Source organism: Acipenser ruthenus, chromosome 1 (assembly GCF_902713425.1).
Source record: "Acipenser ruthenus chromosome 1, fAciRut3.2 maternal haplotype, whole genome shotgun sequence".
Taxonomy (NCBI): Eukaryota; Metazoa; Chordata; class Actinopteri; order Acipenseriformes; family Acipenseridae; genus Acipenser; species Acipenser ruthenus.
In genome coordinates, this window is record NC_081189.1 from 14,485,040 (window position 1) to 14,503,348 (window position 18,309).

The 18,309-nt window shown below is 36.7% G+C and overlaps 1 long non-coding RNA gene across 1 annotated transcript; it reads left to right on the plus strand.

Annotated features, from left to right (window-relative positions):
• Positions 1-427: 427 nt before the first annotated feature.
• LOC117403640 (uncharacterized) lies at positions 428-16,756 on the plus strand. Its single transcript, XR_009330841.1, has 3 exons — positions 428-562; positions 8,196-8,296; positions 16,649-16,756. It is a non-coding gene; the product is annotated as an uncharacterized LOC117403640 (long non-coding RNA).
• Positions 16,757-18,309: the final 1,553 nt, after the last annotated feature.

The window sequence follows — 18,309 nt, forward strand, 5'->3', positions numbered from 1 at the left end:
TATGTTTAATCACAAAATATCTATTTTTAAACTGTGATGTGTCGTGAAAAGAGCCATTTTTTTTACCGTTAACAAAAAATACAGCCCAGGTTATAGCCAAAAAGTGTATTCTAAAACTTAATGCAAAATCAAGGCCATTATCGTGTTTACCATGTTGAGTAGACCGGTGGACGGACACAAGGTCCTCGTTTGTTTAATAAGGACAGGTATAACCCAATTCATAATAGATATCAATTCTAATTGAACAACTTGATCATTTCTAACAAATTTGCATGCAAATGTAACAAAATAGTTACTAAAATCTTTAAATGAGTGAAAAACATTTGGTTAAAAAACTATAAAAGCTTAAAAAAATGAGCATGTTCTTATAACCCACTTTCATAAACTTCAGCCAACTTTTATAAACAAGGCCATTTGACTTCAAGGTTGCCCTCCCTAAGGGCATAGTACACAAAACTGCATTGTGAGTCATGCTGTCGATTGGAAACAGAGCGGATTGAAGTAAAAAGCTTTGGAGGAGGCTGAAGGGAGACCTTCATATAGAAAGCTGCAGGAATGTGAGGTGGGTGATTATTTTGATGAATTATGTGTTAACCTTCATTTAGTAACAACATGTACTGTACTAGATCTCTGATGTGGGTTCATGGTCATCCCTGATGGTGTTCTTTCTTCACATCAACGAGAGTCCAGGGCATTTTTGTCCTACAAAAAAAAAAAAAAGACAGTTACATTTATCTGTGATGAAGGACATCTCCCGTTTATCAGCAGCTGCCTTGAATTCCTGATCCCTTCCTAAAGTAATAACTAAAAGATAAGGAGTTCATAATATGAACAGTCTCTTAAGACATGGGCCTTTCATCACATTGGTTAATATTTTACTGATCTAACTGGGCTGGAAAACAGAAAACAGAAGAGCTCTATTGTGAGTAAACAATACGGCTCTTACAGCTAGCCAGCCCCTTTGTCAGTCCCGGGCATCATGAATGGAGATGATACACGGGCCCTGGGAACATCCTTCACTCATTCCTGCTGCAGAATGTGAATATATCATGGGCGCATTAATCGATATTTGTGCTGACAGCTCTTTTATCTGCTTTATATGAAAGTGCTATAGTTGTAAGCCATAGCTGTATAGCTGTATATGAGGTAAATTGATTATATTTTTTATTGATTCGAATTGATTAGAACCAAGCAATACTGTATGCTCACTTTGTTAAAAGATCATAAGTATAAAGGTATTAAAATATAGCAAAGACAATTCCGGTCATCATTTCTGTTATCTCTGTAAAATAATACTATTTTATAGTGTTTTTATATCAATGACACACTTTATCAGCTGTTCTGTAGGTATCTACAATGCCATTTTTTTTATTTTAATGCCCACTGGTACCAAGCAACATATTACTCTATCTTTATGTGTATTTGAACATTAATTCCTGCTATCTTCATACACTTCATATTTATACCCATTTTAAAACACTGTACTGGTACTTGGCATGTTTGATTAACATTCAAGAGCTGTGCAGCTGACCTACTTTGTATATTACTCTACTTTGTTTTAAAATAACAGATTGAACCGTGTAAGAAGGAATATTATTGCACTATTATGGCTTTTTATACCGCTAGAAAAAACACTCTTGAAGGTGTACCTATTTATTTATTTTTACTTCCTAATACAAACTCAGAAAATATCCATCTCATCAGTCTAAAACATAGATTATTGCTGAAGACCTGTGGAGTAACAGCTGTTGTTAATACACCCGATAAAAACCCAGAAATCTGAAACAGCAGATAAGCTGCATTCTGTAAGATAATGTATCACTTCAGATATCCGAGTTATCTTTAATGATGTTATTCTTAGTCCCTACTTCACTGACATTTTACAGAGCTTAGTTATCCACGGTATGATTGGGGAATGGTCATTCTCAGGAAAGTTGTTTTGTATATTATTCTAGTTTGTGTTGTGTGGGTGTCTGGATGCCAGCTTCGACAGCTCGACAGGCACAGCTGAGATTTAAAGCCTAGCGATCTTTGCCTCTGTGTTCTGACAAAATAAGAATGTCATCTTGAGTGCTGACAAGAACTGAGAGAAATGGAGCCATGCAGGAATCTCAGGGATGACATTCCCCTTCACACAGAATACAGCTGCCACCGTCAAACATGGAAACGCATAAATCAAACCTATGCCTCTGTCAGGAGCTCCTCTCCTCAATAATGGTTTAAAATGCAACCCTTCTTGGCATGCTGGCAACACTGATAGAGCTCAGAATGTTTTACTAGATGAACCTGCTTGTTACCTGTGAGAAACGTATTTGATCTTTTTCAATCCAGGTTTTTGATCCAACACCATGTCCTTAATTATTGCATCACGCTAATTAAACTGCAGTTATTAATTGCACATATTAAAACCGTTGTGAAATGGCCCTCCAGGAACAGAGTTGCTTCAGGCCTTTTTTGATTGCTCTGCTTCTAAATACTGTATTACTGAAGAAATATAACAATAGTACTATACCATTCACAAAATCGTTTTGATTCATGGGTTGTTTCTAGTACTGTACATATGTAGCAGAATTCAGATAAATGCTAAAGCTGATGATTATTTAGTTATAACCGTCAAGTCTTTAGTGGACTGGCCCTACAGTGACTGATCCCTGCGAGATCAGGGAAGTTGTACCACATGCAAATGAATGGGAATGCAAACATGCAATTGGTCATTTTACACTGCAGTCTTTATGTAACATAGTTACCAGAAGCCATAACCCTATTGTTTCCAGTGCTATCCAATTCAATCCGTTTAGGATAACAGCCCTAAAATGATTTTTAAGCTTCTTCAAGTCAGATATGGCAGATAAAAAACACTGAGCCAGCCAAAAATACAACACTGCACTTTTAATAGGAAATCGTCTGACAGAGCAAAGAGCTAACTCTTCAAAGTGACATTATCCAGCTATCTACTCCCTGAGTTGAGACAGACTAATGTTGACAGATAAACTACTCCAGATCATCGCTGGTATTCACATTTATCTCCATTCCAGTGGATTCACTGCACAAATATGCCTGACAAACCATGGCAGAAGAAGGGTGGGATTGTTTCTGTGTTATCACAGACAGTTTGCAGCCCATGCTTCTGGCTTTGAGTGCTCAGTGGTGCTCCATGTACCCACTGTCTGTCTACTATTGTGCACTCCAGTCAGCAGCCTCTAACTGTAGATCTTTATTCCTAAATGAAGCAAATAATAATAATAATAATACTATTACTATGACTACTAATATTAATGTGCTGTCTTCATTGCAAATAGGGTTGCAAAATCATAGCTAGAAAAAATATAGATTTTATTTCCATCATAAGCGCAACAAGAAAATATCATAAAACTTGGGGCCACAAATTATGCCCCAACTCAATAATACATATGCATACTGTTGTAAATGATGTTCACGATAAGAAACCAAAAAAAACAACTTTTATATGACTGTTTATAAAACATTTTAAAAGCTGTCCTTTCTAAAGGGGCTTTTTGTTTCTGGAGTAAAGTGGGACAGTGTTTAAATATCAACTAATGGAACCTGAATCACCCTGAGATTCTGTCTGGAAATAGTTCTGGGAGTTTACTGGCAAACATTCAGCTTTTCCAAGAAATGCAAACCTTGGCTAATGTTAAGACTGACATATACTAATAACTGATTTTCCTCAGAGCATAGCTGTTATTGTGTTATCCATCCTCAGTATTACTGAAAATATGAATTTAATATAAACAAGCAAATCACAATGTAATGTGTGGTCAGTGCACGGAAATGCGGTATTTGTAATCAGGAGCTGAGGAAAACTGAAGCTTTGCTTACCTCTGGAAGACACAGCTTCTCTGCATACCTTTTAAAATCAGCTGGCTAAAGTTTGCAGAGCGAGGAGCTTTTCTTTGTGCAATGGCCCTGGAATAGGGGATCTTCTATACTTGAACCATAATAAAACACATAGGAATATAAATAGAACTCAGGTTTTCTGCAATACTACCAATAGAAAACTGTAACCTCATCATGATTATGTGATCTAATTTAAAACTATAAAAACATTCAAAAATGTTATATGAAAAGAAGCTTTAAAAAACATTTCTCTAAAAGTCTTTCTGAAGTGTGAAATCTCTTAATGGTTCACCAAACGTGTTAATTTCTTCTCACCCTTTCAAGCTTTATCATTTCAGGGTGTAGAACACACCAAACCCTGTAGAATAAGACATTAAGAGAGACTTTAGACAAATAGTTTTTTTTGCCAAAGTTCCTTTTTCTAGATTTATTACATAGAACAATTGACTATGGGGTCACTAAGAGTTACTGAGGGGTCATGTGACCTCACAAGCCCACATAAACGATTCCCCTGGTTGTAAAAGTTTGGAGCGCACACCTGGAAGATAGCATCTTGCACTATGACCCTTGAGGTGCTGTAAAAAACAAAAAAACCCAAAAACAAAAACCTGAGGTTTTGAGAGATCGACCATCTTGTTCACCTCCTTGAAAGTGTAGCCCAGGGGTCATCATTCCAATGGAGACTTTGCAACTCCTCAGGCATATATTTGATTTTATCCAGCCCTGCAAAAGTAACACCTTTGGGATTGAGTTGTGAACATAGCAGCACTGATAGCATTGCAGTGGGTCTGAAAAAGACATCATTAAAATGTTCTTGGATGAGATGTAAACAACTTGCAAGCTCTGCTGCTCCTGGAAGAACACAGTGTAGAAATATATTTAGAATGACTTATTTAACGGATAATTGTATTTCTAAATATTATATCTTCCCCAAAAGTTACTTTAAATACTGTCATTATTTAAATCAAATGAGATCATTTTAAAGCAATTATAGTTTAGTCAGGATTATTTATTAAACCATAGACAAGACAACAATACTACATTATACATATTTTACACTACATTCTTTGGCACACAGTGGGCACGTAGTGGATTGAGGAAAGATATAAATCCTTTCATTGCCGATCATTGGACGAATTGTTTATCCAGGACTAATAAGATACTAGCTATCGACTGACAACTTGATCTGGTATTGGAAGCACCTAAAATATGCTTGATGTTTACGTGATTTGATCTAATGTTAAAGTTAGCTCCCTGCCAGAACCACAGCTTTACTGGGAAACAACTTGGTGTTTATATATTTCTTTAGTTTGATATTTCACCTTCTTTTGTTCTTCTTATGGCAGTAAAGTGGAAAACACTGAAATACTTACTTCTTCATACTTGCCATATACTGTACGTGAACATTTCAAATCTTTGGTTGACATACAGCCAAACCACTGGGCTGCCAAATCAGCCACCTTTCACAATAACTGACATCTAGCTAATTAGGAGACTCAATGGAGACAGAAGGTTTCAGGGTCTGTTTTTTTTTCCCTCCCACGTTTAGAAACTTCAAAACAAGCATTCCATTTGAAATGTGTTACATGCAGAGTGTTAATCCTGTTTGAAAAACAATTGCTGTGTTTTATTAACAACCAGACCCCGATTTGGCAGAGATGGTAATTGTGTTCAGACAGGTTTGATTTGGAAAGCCACAGTAGAAAACTGAAGTTCATTAAGAGAGCAAAGTGAATAATTTCAGGAGAACAATATCGTTGCAACTTGCCTTCTTGTGCCACCTATCCACCCACTGTTACCACCAGGAACCCAAAATGGACACTGAAACTGGGCTGTAAACGTTGATCTAATCTCATTACAATGTCAAATTGAGACTGACACCAGTTCCATCTGTTGGTTACAATCCAAAATGCAAGCATATGTTAAATTAGGGTCAAAGGTTGCTATCCCTGCTCGCTAAGGGTCAAAGGTCGCTATTCCTGGTATGTAGAACAAATATTTCTGATATTGATAATATGTACTTTGGTTGACTACAGTGTTGCTGTCAACAGTTTGATTGCTTCATCAGGCTTTTCTCTGCAGTCCGAAGTTTGACTTCTGGATCTCTGTATTATTTTCATACTGGTCACGTAAGAGAGATTGAGCGCACAATCCAGACTGTTCTGAAAGCTATTTTGTTTAGCTACTGATAGAAACAAATTTAGATTATCAGTAAAATCAACATTGGGTGCTTTTGTATTTCACTGTCTGTATAGACACTATGGGTTCTTTTCAGTGGGGGCTTTTAAGTACATTTGGCTTTTAACTGTTTCTGCCAAATGCACTTTCTTTTTACACAGTGCTGTGGAAGGATAAAGAAAGAGATTAACATAGATGGATGTGAATGACTGCAAATGAACAACAGCTGAGTGAAATGTCCTGATAAATCCCTCCTCTCATCCCTGGTACAGAATGGAGAGGGCAGGACTGGGTTAGTATTTGAACAGTGCACCTGGACAGTTATCCTTGTTAACATTCAGCACAACTAGCACCGTCAGACTCTGCAATCTATATGATCTCTATCATCTCTAGATCCTCCCTATTACATTAATTGCTATCTACTATTCAAATTAGCACCATATGAAATAGCACTGTAGTCTTATTGGGAAAGATGTACTTGTTATTATTATTATTATTATTATTATTTATTTCTTAGCAGACGCCCTTATCCAGGGCGACTTACAATCGTAAGCAAATACATTTCAAGTGTTACAATACAAGTAATACAATAAGAGCAAGAAATACAATAACTTTTGTTCAAGCAAAGTACAAGTGTGACAAACCACAATTCAATAATACAGCAGATAATAGTGATAGTGACATCAGGATATGATTAAATAGTGATAGTTACATCAGGATATGATTAAATACAAAGTACTACAGGTTAAACACTTGGCAGATTACAGTATTCTGAAGTACAGGATTAAATGCAGTAAAATAGGGGGCAGATAAGAGCAAAATAAAGCACATTTACATGAAGGGTGATAGTGTCCCAGGATACAAACAGAGGAGTTCTACAGGTGCTGTTTGAAGAGGTGAGTCTTAAGGAGGCGCCGGAATGTGGTCAGAGACTGAGCAGTCCTGACATCTGTACTTGCCTATATCTTTGTAATTGTTCAATGTGTAATGTGTTTGACCACACTAAGTCATGTTTTGTGTTTCATATAGGGACAATTAAACCATGAAGTCTTACATAGGCTTGACCAGATATTTACTGAAACAATCAGTTCAACTTAACTTGCTGCTGATAAGATTTGTGATAGAACCGACATTTCATAATCCAGTTGGCATTTCTCACTGACCAACCTCCCCTCCCCCTTGTAATTATTTAGATTGAGTTTAATATAGAGTTATAGGACGGTGAGTAGCTTTGTATGGTGGAATATTGGTAGAAGTAGAGTGAATGGGCTGAAAGCAGAGGTCTGTTTAAGCACTACGAGTGCCAATATAATCGTGCTGATATGGAGAATACAGCATGGTAAAAACTGAGAGGCAGGGTTGATGTATTGAATAGGGTTTCTCTGTAAAGTGTCATGGAATACAGAATATAAAACATGCGCTCTGACTGGCTGAGCAGTCTATCATTTCCAGTGTGTTTTCTTGACGTTGAAACACCTCTGAAAGGTCTCATAAAAGCATGTTGGTCGTCCAAGTCCAGTTGTAATTGAACACACTGTACTATTTCTTCTTCAAATACTGATGATCAAATCGTTTTTTTTTGCCAGACTCTTTTCAACACCCCCGGGCCATAAATTTGATTTTGTACTAAACAGGGCAGAGGGCTGTGACAGAAATGAGTGGGTTATTAACTTGATGAATACATATTAAATGACTTTGGGTCAACTGGTAAAGGGCTGCAGTAATAACAGGACCTTTGACAAGACCAAATCCAGTAATTCACCCAAACAGGCTTTACAGATCAGTCCTTCGAGGTTAAGCCCATGTTGAAAATCAATAACATCTCTGTAGAGGAGTTCTGCAACATTCTATCTGTATCATGTAAGGAAATGTAATTTTCAAATTTGCTTCATGGGGTAAAACAGGATTTGAACATGCTACTGACTAGCTAGCAGTTGCAGAGCATGCCTAAATGGCTAATAGATTTGCATAGTGGCTAGAAGGAAGCTAACAAGACTTTGAAAAACATAGCCTACTTTTGTTTATAAGACAGCTATAGCTCATGACAACACTTGAGAATGGTTTTTTTTTTTAAGAATAATGAGGTCCAGTATTTGGGAAGAGAAACATACTTAGGAAATTCCACACTGGTCCCCTAATAATCTCTTTGTTTTTTACAGGGTATGTTGGACTGATTAGAAAACGGGCCAGGAAGTTGAAGATGTTTTCATCTAGAAGTGGTCAGGTAATAGGCCAATAGCTGATAATCATCATCATCATGGTAATTATCTTGATAGGAATAAGACTATCATCTTCAGCTCAAATTACTCACTCGATCTCATCTCCTGCGAGTCATGCACTGCTTATTTTAACATTGAGGATCTGACAGCAAAAAAGAGAAAAAAAAACCTTACATGTGTACATTGAGACTTCAGAGGAAATGTCTGTAACTGGAAACCATCCTACCCTCATCATGTTTTTCAGAACTGCAAACATTACCAGCACTGTACATATTTTGAACAGGAAACATTTACCCTTATGATTTTTAGTCATTTATCATAGCTGCTTCATTAATTTTATGTTTGATCTGCTTCTTCTCCCTAACTTTCAGTCACAGTTATATATTCATTTCCATATGGGAATTTGTGACATTATAGAAATAAAAGAACTACAGTATACAGACTGCATCTGGAAGTATATGCTGTGAGTGCCATTCTGACATCTGGGCTAAGCAATATAATAACCACACATAATATTTATTTAGTAGTTAGTAGAACCACTATTAACCATTTATGAAAGAGCTAGTATTGGAAGTTGCCTTTATGTATTGTTTGTATGCATGTTTGTTTTAGATTATTTAAACTAAAAAAACATTTTGGGGACTAGATGGCACAGAGGTCGTGTGTAAATCCATTTCAGGTCACAAATCTAGCTCCCAGTGGATATTATTGGCTGACTAGCCAAAGCCATTGGCCCTCACCTTTCTAGTTTTTAATTTGCTGGGAATAAAGTACAACCTGACAGCAGAAAGAAAAACACCTTCAAGCCATTGTGCATAGTTAGTTTTAGTTTATATCTCAGACTGCCTTTTAAGCAGTTCAAATAGATAATATTACAAGAATGACACAGGCATTTGAAATAATTCTTCCTTGACTTGACAAATCAAACCACACATAGCACATAATAGCACATAACACATAATATGTGTTCAACGAGTTTTTACAATGCCAGTAGCGCTGCCATCACAGCTATATTTATACAGGAGTTACGCCCACATCCCAAAAATGTATCAACCTGATATTTGTGCACCTCTTTCCACTGTTTTTTTTTTGTGTGTAATGATGTTAATAAGATGGTCAATAAACCACCGCTGTAGGAAAACACCAGACAGATTAATATTGAATGAAATGGTGGCAGTATTTAGATCTGCAATCTGGAAGTTGAAAAGGTTTTCTGAAGATCATTTAAACCTGGCACTTTAATATTAATGAGACAGCAGGAGTGTTTCTGTTCACACATAGACATCACTGGGGGCATTTTACTGAGCTTCACTTCACAGTGACCACCTGCTCACGGTATCCTCAGTTGAAACAATAAAAAGTTGATAACCATAGCTACTGTATCAGGTTTCATGGGGCCTGAAGGGTTTATACTGATTGCAATCCAAACAGGCTGCTGCACCTCAGCACTAAATGGCCAGTGGGAATAAGAAATGCAAGGCAGACTTTTTTAGGCTTTGCGTGAGGTGGACACAATACCTTTTAAGCTAAAATATTACAATATTGCCAAAAATGTTTTCCCTACTAACAAAAATGATTTTACAAATAGGTTCAGTTGTAAATTGTTACCAGATGCTTTGTGAAGCACAGGTAAGTATGGTAAATTACAGATCAATGGGCAAGCGTATTTACAGAAAAATAAAAATACAGAAACATTATACCGTCTACTTACTATGCTTTAACTTTTTTTGTTACAATGCTCTTCCCCACTTATCCTTAACTTTTTTATAAGGGTTATATGTATATATGTATACAAATTAACATGTAGTGATAATAACCAATGTTTTATAATGCATGTTCTTCAGTCACTTTTTTGTACTGAAGATCTTTTTTCAGTGTATGAAGAACACAGTGCTATAGATTCATGTTACTTCATTGCTTGACCTGTACTGTAGATGACATGGTGTGACAAGATGGCTTTGCGGGCGACGTCAGACCAGGAAGGAGTAACACACACACAGACAGCACTGGGGTATGAAAGTGCTGTGGCGCATTTTAATTAGAAATAAAAGATTTAAACAAACAAAACACTTATACACAAAACAAATGGCACGTTGGCCAAAATAAACAGAGAAACAAAAACCTGTGAACTAACCCCAAAATAAGTATCGTGTTAGTCCTCCAGCACCAGCAGCAATTGTTTTTATATCTTATATTTGTTTCTGCTGACTCTCTTCCACATGAACTAATTTGTGCAATCCTTGTGCCCACATACAAATACACACTTTAATCTGCACTTGAAGTGATTGTGCAATCCCTGTGCCCCAATACAAATATAAATTTGGAATCACCTGTGCTACATAACCCACACTATACACAATAAACCCAAAACACACCTGGGGCAGGGGATACTCCATCACACATGGTCAGATCATTAAGACAATTGAAAAGAATCTGTTCTACAGCAGCACAGAAGTTACTCATACAAGGTAGCAACAGCAACTTTTAGTATACTGGACTGCATTGTATTTACAAGAACTAAGAGATATTTAGCACATGAAAATTGGGGGGCTGGGGGTCATAATGGTGCCAGTGCCAAAACTAAGTAAATGTAATTTTTGTTAACATTCCTTTACGATATAATACATACATACGAAAAAAAAAAAAAAAGATTTTCACATTGTAAAAATGTTGTATATGATTTGCTTTATAACCCACACTAAAATGCGTTACTAACACTATGATACCCTATGATATCCATATGTTAACTTTTATCTTTCATCAAGTAATCAGGGGTGACATAAAAGCCTGATCCTGGGGCTTACCCCTAATCTATTTCAGTTCCTATCATTCCTTTGACCTACCATCAATGCAGCATTCGCAAAGTGCAGCAGGCAAATGCAGTAGACTCGACTTTAATGGATTAATCAGTCAGCCAAACACCCTAACCTTCTTAGTAGAAGATGACAGTTTAATTAGGTTAATTTGATACCTGTTGTGGCACGTTTGGTTTCAACAGGAAGATATATATATATATATATATATATATATATATATATATATATTGGTATATAAATGCAAATGTTTCCTAGCAATCTGGATAACAAGCCAATTTTACTTGTAAATAATGACACCGTTGTATTCAGCTTCTAGCAGACTGGTTATGTGGTGTTTGTGGTTATATAATTATTTCAACAACATATTTTATGAATGCTTTTGAGTACTTGGTGTCATATACTGTTGCCTCCTAATAAGGAAGGCACATTATATGCATATACTGTATATGCAAGTGTCACAGGTTATTGGAAAATCAGCTATTGTGATGTAGAGTCCTGTCCAAAAAAATAATAATTTAAAATGGGAGGAGGCCACGAGAACAGTTCCAAATCATTTTAAAAATAGCTTTCCACAGGCTTAGAATTGATATAGTGAAATATCCTGTCGAATTGAACGAGTCAACAATTATCCTTGAAAAAAACAAACATGGATGAATACAGTTAGTGCAACTAATAGCTTCCTGTATTATGTTGTTTAGCTCTCTGTGCTATTAATTTAGCAATGGCTCTACCCAATACATACATCCGTTCATTACAAAATATAAATGGATTTAATAAGAGTTGCTTAATTGATCAATCATCAGCAGCCAATCATTCAAAGGCACTTGCTGTAGGTCTTTGCCCAGGTCATCCTCTTTTGTAACAGTTTTATGTAAAGAAGAATGCAGCCAGCAAAAAGGTATGGTAACAATACATGTGAGGAAAGCTTGAGTGGTTTATCACCACCAGTTTTGGTTTATTTTACTTGTTTGTTGTTAAGTAACACATATTATTTTAAATAAAGCATGTATGAAGCCTTGATTTTCAACAGCGGTAATAACAGCAGCTAGCCTCCATGCTCTAATGAGTTAATCAGTATAAACTTAAAATTGTCGTGCAGTAACAAAACCACTGAACGATGATCAGTTGAACGTTTACCATGCATAATATAAAATGTAATTGTCTTGTATGTAGCACATAACAACACACGGTGGCCACATTCTGTAACCCGGCATCATTTCTATTATTAGAACTTATTATTGTGACTATTTCGATCGACAGATTTGCACAGAAATATTGTGCTGTCATCAAGCTGCTAATGAAAGAAAAATGTCTGTTTATTTATATCTGTCACTGACAGTATCTCTCACCTTCCAGGAGCAGCTGCAATTGAAAATCAAAATCAGAAAACTGTCTACAGGAGGTGCAAGCAACACAATTGACTGAGTTTATTTAACTGCAGTTTTATTGTTCTCACTCCATCTAGTAATACATACAATTGTCAGTTAATATGAATAAAGGTTTGAATAACGCTGTTGATATGAACAAATATAAAAATACAATGAACTGAGGATTACGTCATTTGAATTCATCCATAACTATTAAACACCCAATAGTGCCGATACTGAAACAAAATCTTAAACGATAAAATAAAAATCAATGACAAAAGTGTGATTTTAGTTTATTTATAGTAATATTTGGTTTTTTGAACCCTTCCTCCTTATCAAAACAGTCAATATTTTTTTAAAATGGTACCCTCTAAGATAGGGCTTTTAAAGGAGAACTCTGGGCAACCTCTGCAGACCCCACTTTGAGAACCAATGCTCCTCGATGAGATAGACACTGGTGCATGACACAACAAGAAAGCAAGAAATACCTCTCAGTGTGATCATAGTTAGCCACCAAACACTGAAGGACACTGTGCACTTTGTTAATGTTTAGTTCCACTTTGTTCTAGTTTTTGGTGGAGATTTTTGCAGGTTGCTGAAGTCTTGTGACACAATGCATTGTGGATTCCAGTTCCAAACACTGGGCCCTTGACACCACAAGCAGCTCAAATCTTTCAACCCTGCCTCGTTTCTGTACGGCTTGCCAGAAGAAGAAATCGGAGCTCCAGACACCTGCTGGCAGCAGCCATCCATCAGTAAACAACAGGAAAGGCTTCCATGATGTTGATGTGCAGTTTGTCTGCCATGCCAGCTCATTATCACCAGACTGGCAATAATACCTACTGGTATATTTATCCACTAATTTCCAGAGGGGAACAGGGGTTGGACAAAAAAGTGTGATATGTGAAACACAAGGTTGTGTAAATGGGCTGCTCCTCACATAACCAAATGAATGTGTTCTGTGAATGGAATCTCTGGCATGTATTCTGTAATATATAACAGCTGCATCTCTCACTTATTATCTGCTGCCTTTCTCATAGACAGTGACTAAACTGATTTGCAGCGGAGAGCAAAGTTTACATAAACAAGTAATCAGTCATTTGAAGGTCAGCTACTCAAAGGTGTGTGCTACACCAGGCAGGTGTTTTCTTATTTTTTAACCCCTGTAAAAACGACAAGGCATTGGCGAGTGCCTGTAGCCAATCAAAACAGCACATGGAGAATTAAAGTATTACAATAAATGTAAGACACATTTTGGCTGTGCATCAATTCTGACTACCCTGTTCTAACCTTGAAATGAACTCAGGAAAGAAAAAAAAAGCACTTCTCTTGTTTTTACATTAAGGTTGTGATTTACAATTACATCCTACTGGATTACCTGGGAGTGACCTTTAGGTAAAGTGTGATTAATTCTACTGAAGACATCTGGGGGCCCCAGTCCACTGCCTGAAATTATGACCTTGGCATTGTTGCTGAAATGAGACACCACTGGGGTGCATTATTGCAAAATACCAGCATGGAGGCCTTTTTGTTTAACATTCATGAGCAAGTTTTAACTTAACCAGCAAGACATTGCTCCTGGGAAGGTTTGGTTGGGTTTTTAGGGGGAGTGTTTTGTCCATTTATATGAAGAAAGCAACATCTTGCATTAATAAGCAGTTAAAAAAATAATTCCCTTAACGAAACATGAATGCGGGAAACCTAGTTTTAAATTTCACATAGTAAGATTTATGCAGGTCAGAATAAAATTTAAGACTCTCAAAGTTCATCTGTTCAATATTAGCTCATGGATTTGCTTTTCATTAGCAAGAATGAAACGCACAACCATTTTAAAGGTGCTATTACAGACTAATTTTTCTTCAGCAACATTTTGTTCCTTGTAACATTTAGTTAAAGTACAAAAAAATAATCAAAGTTGTTGTTTTTCATCCAGGTTACAAGCAGTGTGTGAGGGGTGAGGGGTCTCATGTTTGCGCTGTCACGTGTGTGGTTGACACAGCAGCATGAGAGCGACCAGCTTCTTTAAAGAAAATATTTTTAGTCTAAAAAACAGCAGGGAAGGGATTCACCCCAACCTGTGCAGGCCCGTTCTCCCATGTGTTTTTTACACTTTAATTTTCTTTCCAGTGAGCTGGACTTGGTGCTCACATGCCTGTATTAGATATTAGCAGTTTTATGGTTGAATATGCTTAAAAATACATATTGTACCTTAATAACCAGACTGCCGCTCAACTCGAGATATACCTATATTAATATGACTGTCTGACTGGGAAAGGATATCATCTTGTAAATCAATATACATAGCTGACTGCTTATAGGTTTGAGAAACTGGGGTCATGATTTAAAGCCTATAAATGATTAATATTATATGTATTATTAAATTCCTGCCCTAAAATCAGTAATGGTATTAGTAAGTATTATGATTAATGAAATAAATGAAATAAATGAAATAAATACACATTCACACTAATGTTTACTAGCCCTTGAAGTATAAAAAGATAACAGACAAAAACCTTGGTGGCACACTTAAATCACATTCTTGAATTTTAATAAAACATTTAATAAAACATTTACCGTGCAAAAGCAAACGGTATGTATATTGAATAACGGTATGTATATTGAATAAAGTGCTTTATGTAAATCTGAAATGTATTTATTTAACCAGGATAGAACCCTTGAGACATACATCTCATTTCAAGGGAGTCCTCTGTTTGTGAAAGCCTGCCAATAGTACATGCTATGGATGATGGGGCTGAATCCCATGAGTTGTGATAAAGTATAGAAAGCGATGAACATGGTCAACAATTCTTCATATCGTAGTCATCAAGGAGGTGAAGTCGTTTTTCACAGCCTTTGTGCATTTCTGTTCAGTTTGATTTTAATTTTTTATTGAGTGGATGTGTATGCAGAATTAATGATAACGCCTGGAAATATAATCAGACGTTTAGCTACAGCTCCTTTTACAGAGGGTTAGGTTATCAGAAGGGCATTTAACTGTACTGTTCGACTGACATTCATTACCTCACTTTTCAACCAATCCAAACCTTAAACTTGCCCACTAGCCTGTGCTGTGTGACTGAGGCTAATGCACTGGAGCTATCTGACAGCGAGTGACACTGGTTTATATTAGACAGCTACACTGCATAATGCAGTTGCACCCTTGACAAATGGGAGTTGCTGCTGGTGTCAGAGAATATATGTTTAACTTTAAAAATATTTGTAATAATAATAAAGCAAGTACAGATCCCTTTATAATAAAATGAAAACAAGAAAGTGATTTTAGGCAAAATATTTATTTAATTTTTCAAACCGAATAGATTTTTCTCAGTGCAAAGTTGTGCAAAACTAGCATCTTAGGATATATTGCAAAGCTTTCAAAAAGCCTCTCTGAAAAAAACTTAGCATGTAGGCAGAATGATGCAAATTAGAAACAAATGCAAATAAAGAGCAGGTGAAAATCGAATCTGAAAGCTAGTGTGTAATATTATACACAGAACAAATATGACCTCACTTTTTTTTATTTTTTTTCCTTTGCCATCATCTGGAGAGAATTTGGTGCTTTGAGCACAGCTATTTCCTCTGCATGTGTTCAGCAATGACCGTGGGAGGATATGTGCATTTTCAGGAGTCAGGAATGACATGCAATTATGGGGCCTTAGTATGCAGCAGATAGCATCTCATTCCTGCAGCCAGCATAGAGGGTGGCTTGTACTTAGCAGCAGCTGCGGAAACAGACCAGGCTTTCTGGAAAAAGAAAAAAAAAAGTATTAACAAACTACCCACATCTGTTTATTTAGAAAATAAACCCATTGTGTCATTTGGTTATTCTAACAACCCCCTCCAAGCCAATGTTAGTTTGACTATGACAGATTTTTAAATACACAGTTTGTGTTCATGTGAAGTGGCCTCGTAATGTGACTGAGTTTTAAGAATGTGCCAAATGCCAGGAGCATGCCAGGGTTTTGCATTTCTTCTTCCCAGCTTGATATCTCTACACAATTTTTTTTTTTTGCACACAGACAGCCATGGCACTGGAATGTTTAAGCAACAGCAATTGTGGTAATTTTCCTGAGTTCTGTATTTATGCTTTCTTTGTACCTAATCTGTCTAATTGGGTTCTAGCTTCTGGATGTCTGCCAGGGCTTAAGGTACCAGGTTGAATATATCAAGAGCTGCAAGAACTAAAAGAGGCTATTCTTGTTTTTTAAAGGTTCAGGGTGATGTCTGAATGTGAGATGAAGGAGCAAAAAGAGCCAGTGGACAACTACTTGCAGCAGCTTCTCTTAAAAAAATATATGAAGGTTGTACTACAATAAAGCCTCTGAATAAGACATGTACCTTGGCTTTTTAAATGCTTTCCACAATATACAGAAAAGTTTGCAAAAATAAACATTTGAATATAATACTAACATATTAACAAGCGGAAACCATAGAAGACTACAACACTACCAGCAGGGACAAAATCATATTCACAATGGTCCTGATATGAAGCCATGATACTGAAATAGAAATGTGTATTGTTTTATACCATTGTGATACCTGTAACAAAATATGAAAATATGACCTTGTGTTTCTATTTTACAAATGGTTTATACCATTGTAGTTGCTCTTGCCCCTTAGTACAGAAGCTTTGGCAGTGTAGTGCCACTGAATAATACAGATTACAAGAGATACTGCCAAATAGAGAAATGCTGACTATCCAATTTAATGTTAAATGGTAAATTTGGCTTGTTTTCGTTGAGTTAAATTGCTGGAGTACCACAAAGCTTTTGAAATAAGGACCTTTAAATCATATATCTGTAAGGGGTTATGTCTTTATGGGTATGCTCATCTGCGCTTGAGGTATTTATCCATCTACATTCGTATATAACCTCAGGTGTTTATATATAGCCACTTATGCTGCAGACTGAAGCAGTGCCACGTGTGTTATAACAGCTGTTGTCCCTCTATCTAGTGAGCAAACATGTTTAGGGGTTCAAACAGCCTGATGTACTGCCAGCTCCCGGACTTGGTTTGTCATGTCATGACGTGTAATTACAGTTTTACTGTTTCAGTCATTTACAAAACGCTTTATTGGACTGACAAGTTGTAAGAAAGATGCCCCTTCAGAGGATGAAATACGGGTTATGCTCCGAGACATGTATTGCTAGATGTACAAAACTTTTTATTCAGTGCAAAGTTATGCTTTATCGTATATATACTTCATCCTAAATAGGCAAAGCAACTGTTAATTTCACTTAATTAAAAATAATAAATGAGTTTAAGGGCTGTTTCTTGCCCTTTCTTGTACTATATTTATGTCAAGTGATAAATAACCTTGGGGAAGGTCTCCGACCTTGTAAACCCACAGCTGCATGGTGTACAGGGTGAATCATACAGTCAGGGGAGCGCTGGGGAGCTGCTGAACTTTGCAGGGATTAACAGTCTTTGCTGGGATTGTGCACTGACTCTGGCACTCCCGTGGGTTAGGGAGGCAACATAGGCAGGGACTGTTTCTCCTCACTGCTACAATAGACCCTACTGGCCAGGCGTCCGGTGAGCCCAAGAGGACAACTGCAGGGCTTTTGTACTCCAGGGCTCCAAGGTGTAAAAAGGAAATTGGCTTGGTTGTGGGTTTGGAACACACCCACTGACCTTCAGTTCTCCTGAGCTGTTGTGGAGGATTGCTGTGCTGAGGGAGCATAACTGGACATGGTAAACTGGGGAGAAAATCTGGGGTCAAATAAGTGTGCGCTCTAAATGAATATAATAATAATAATAATAATAATAATAATAATAATAATAATAATAATAATAATAATAATAATAATAATAAATAACCTGGGGTATTTATTTCTCAATTGTTACTTGGGAGCATTCGCTAGGAGAAAG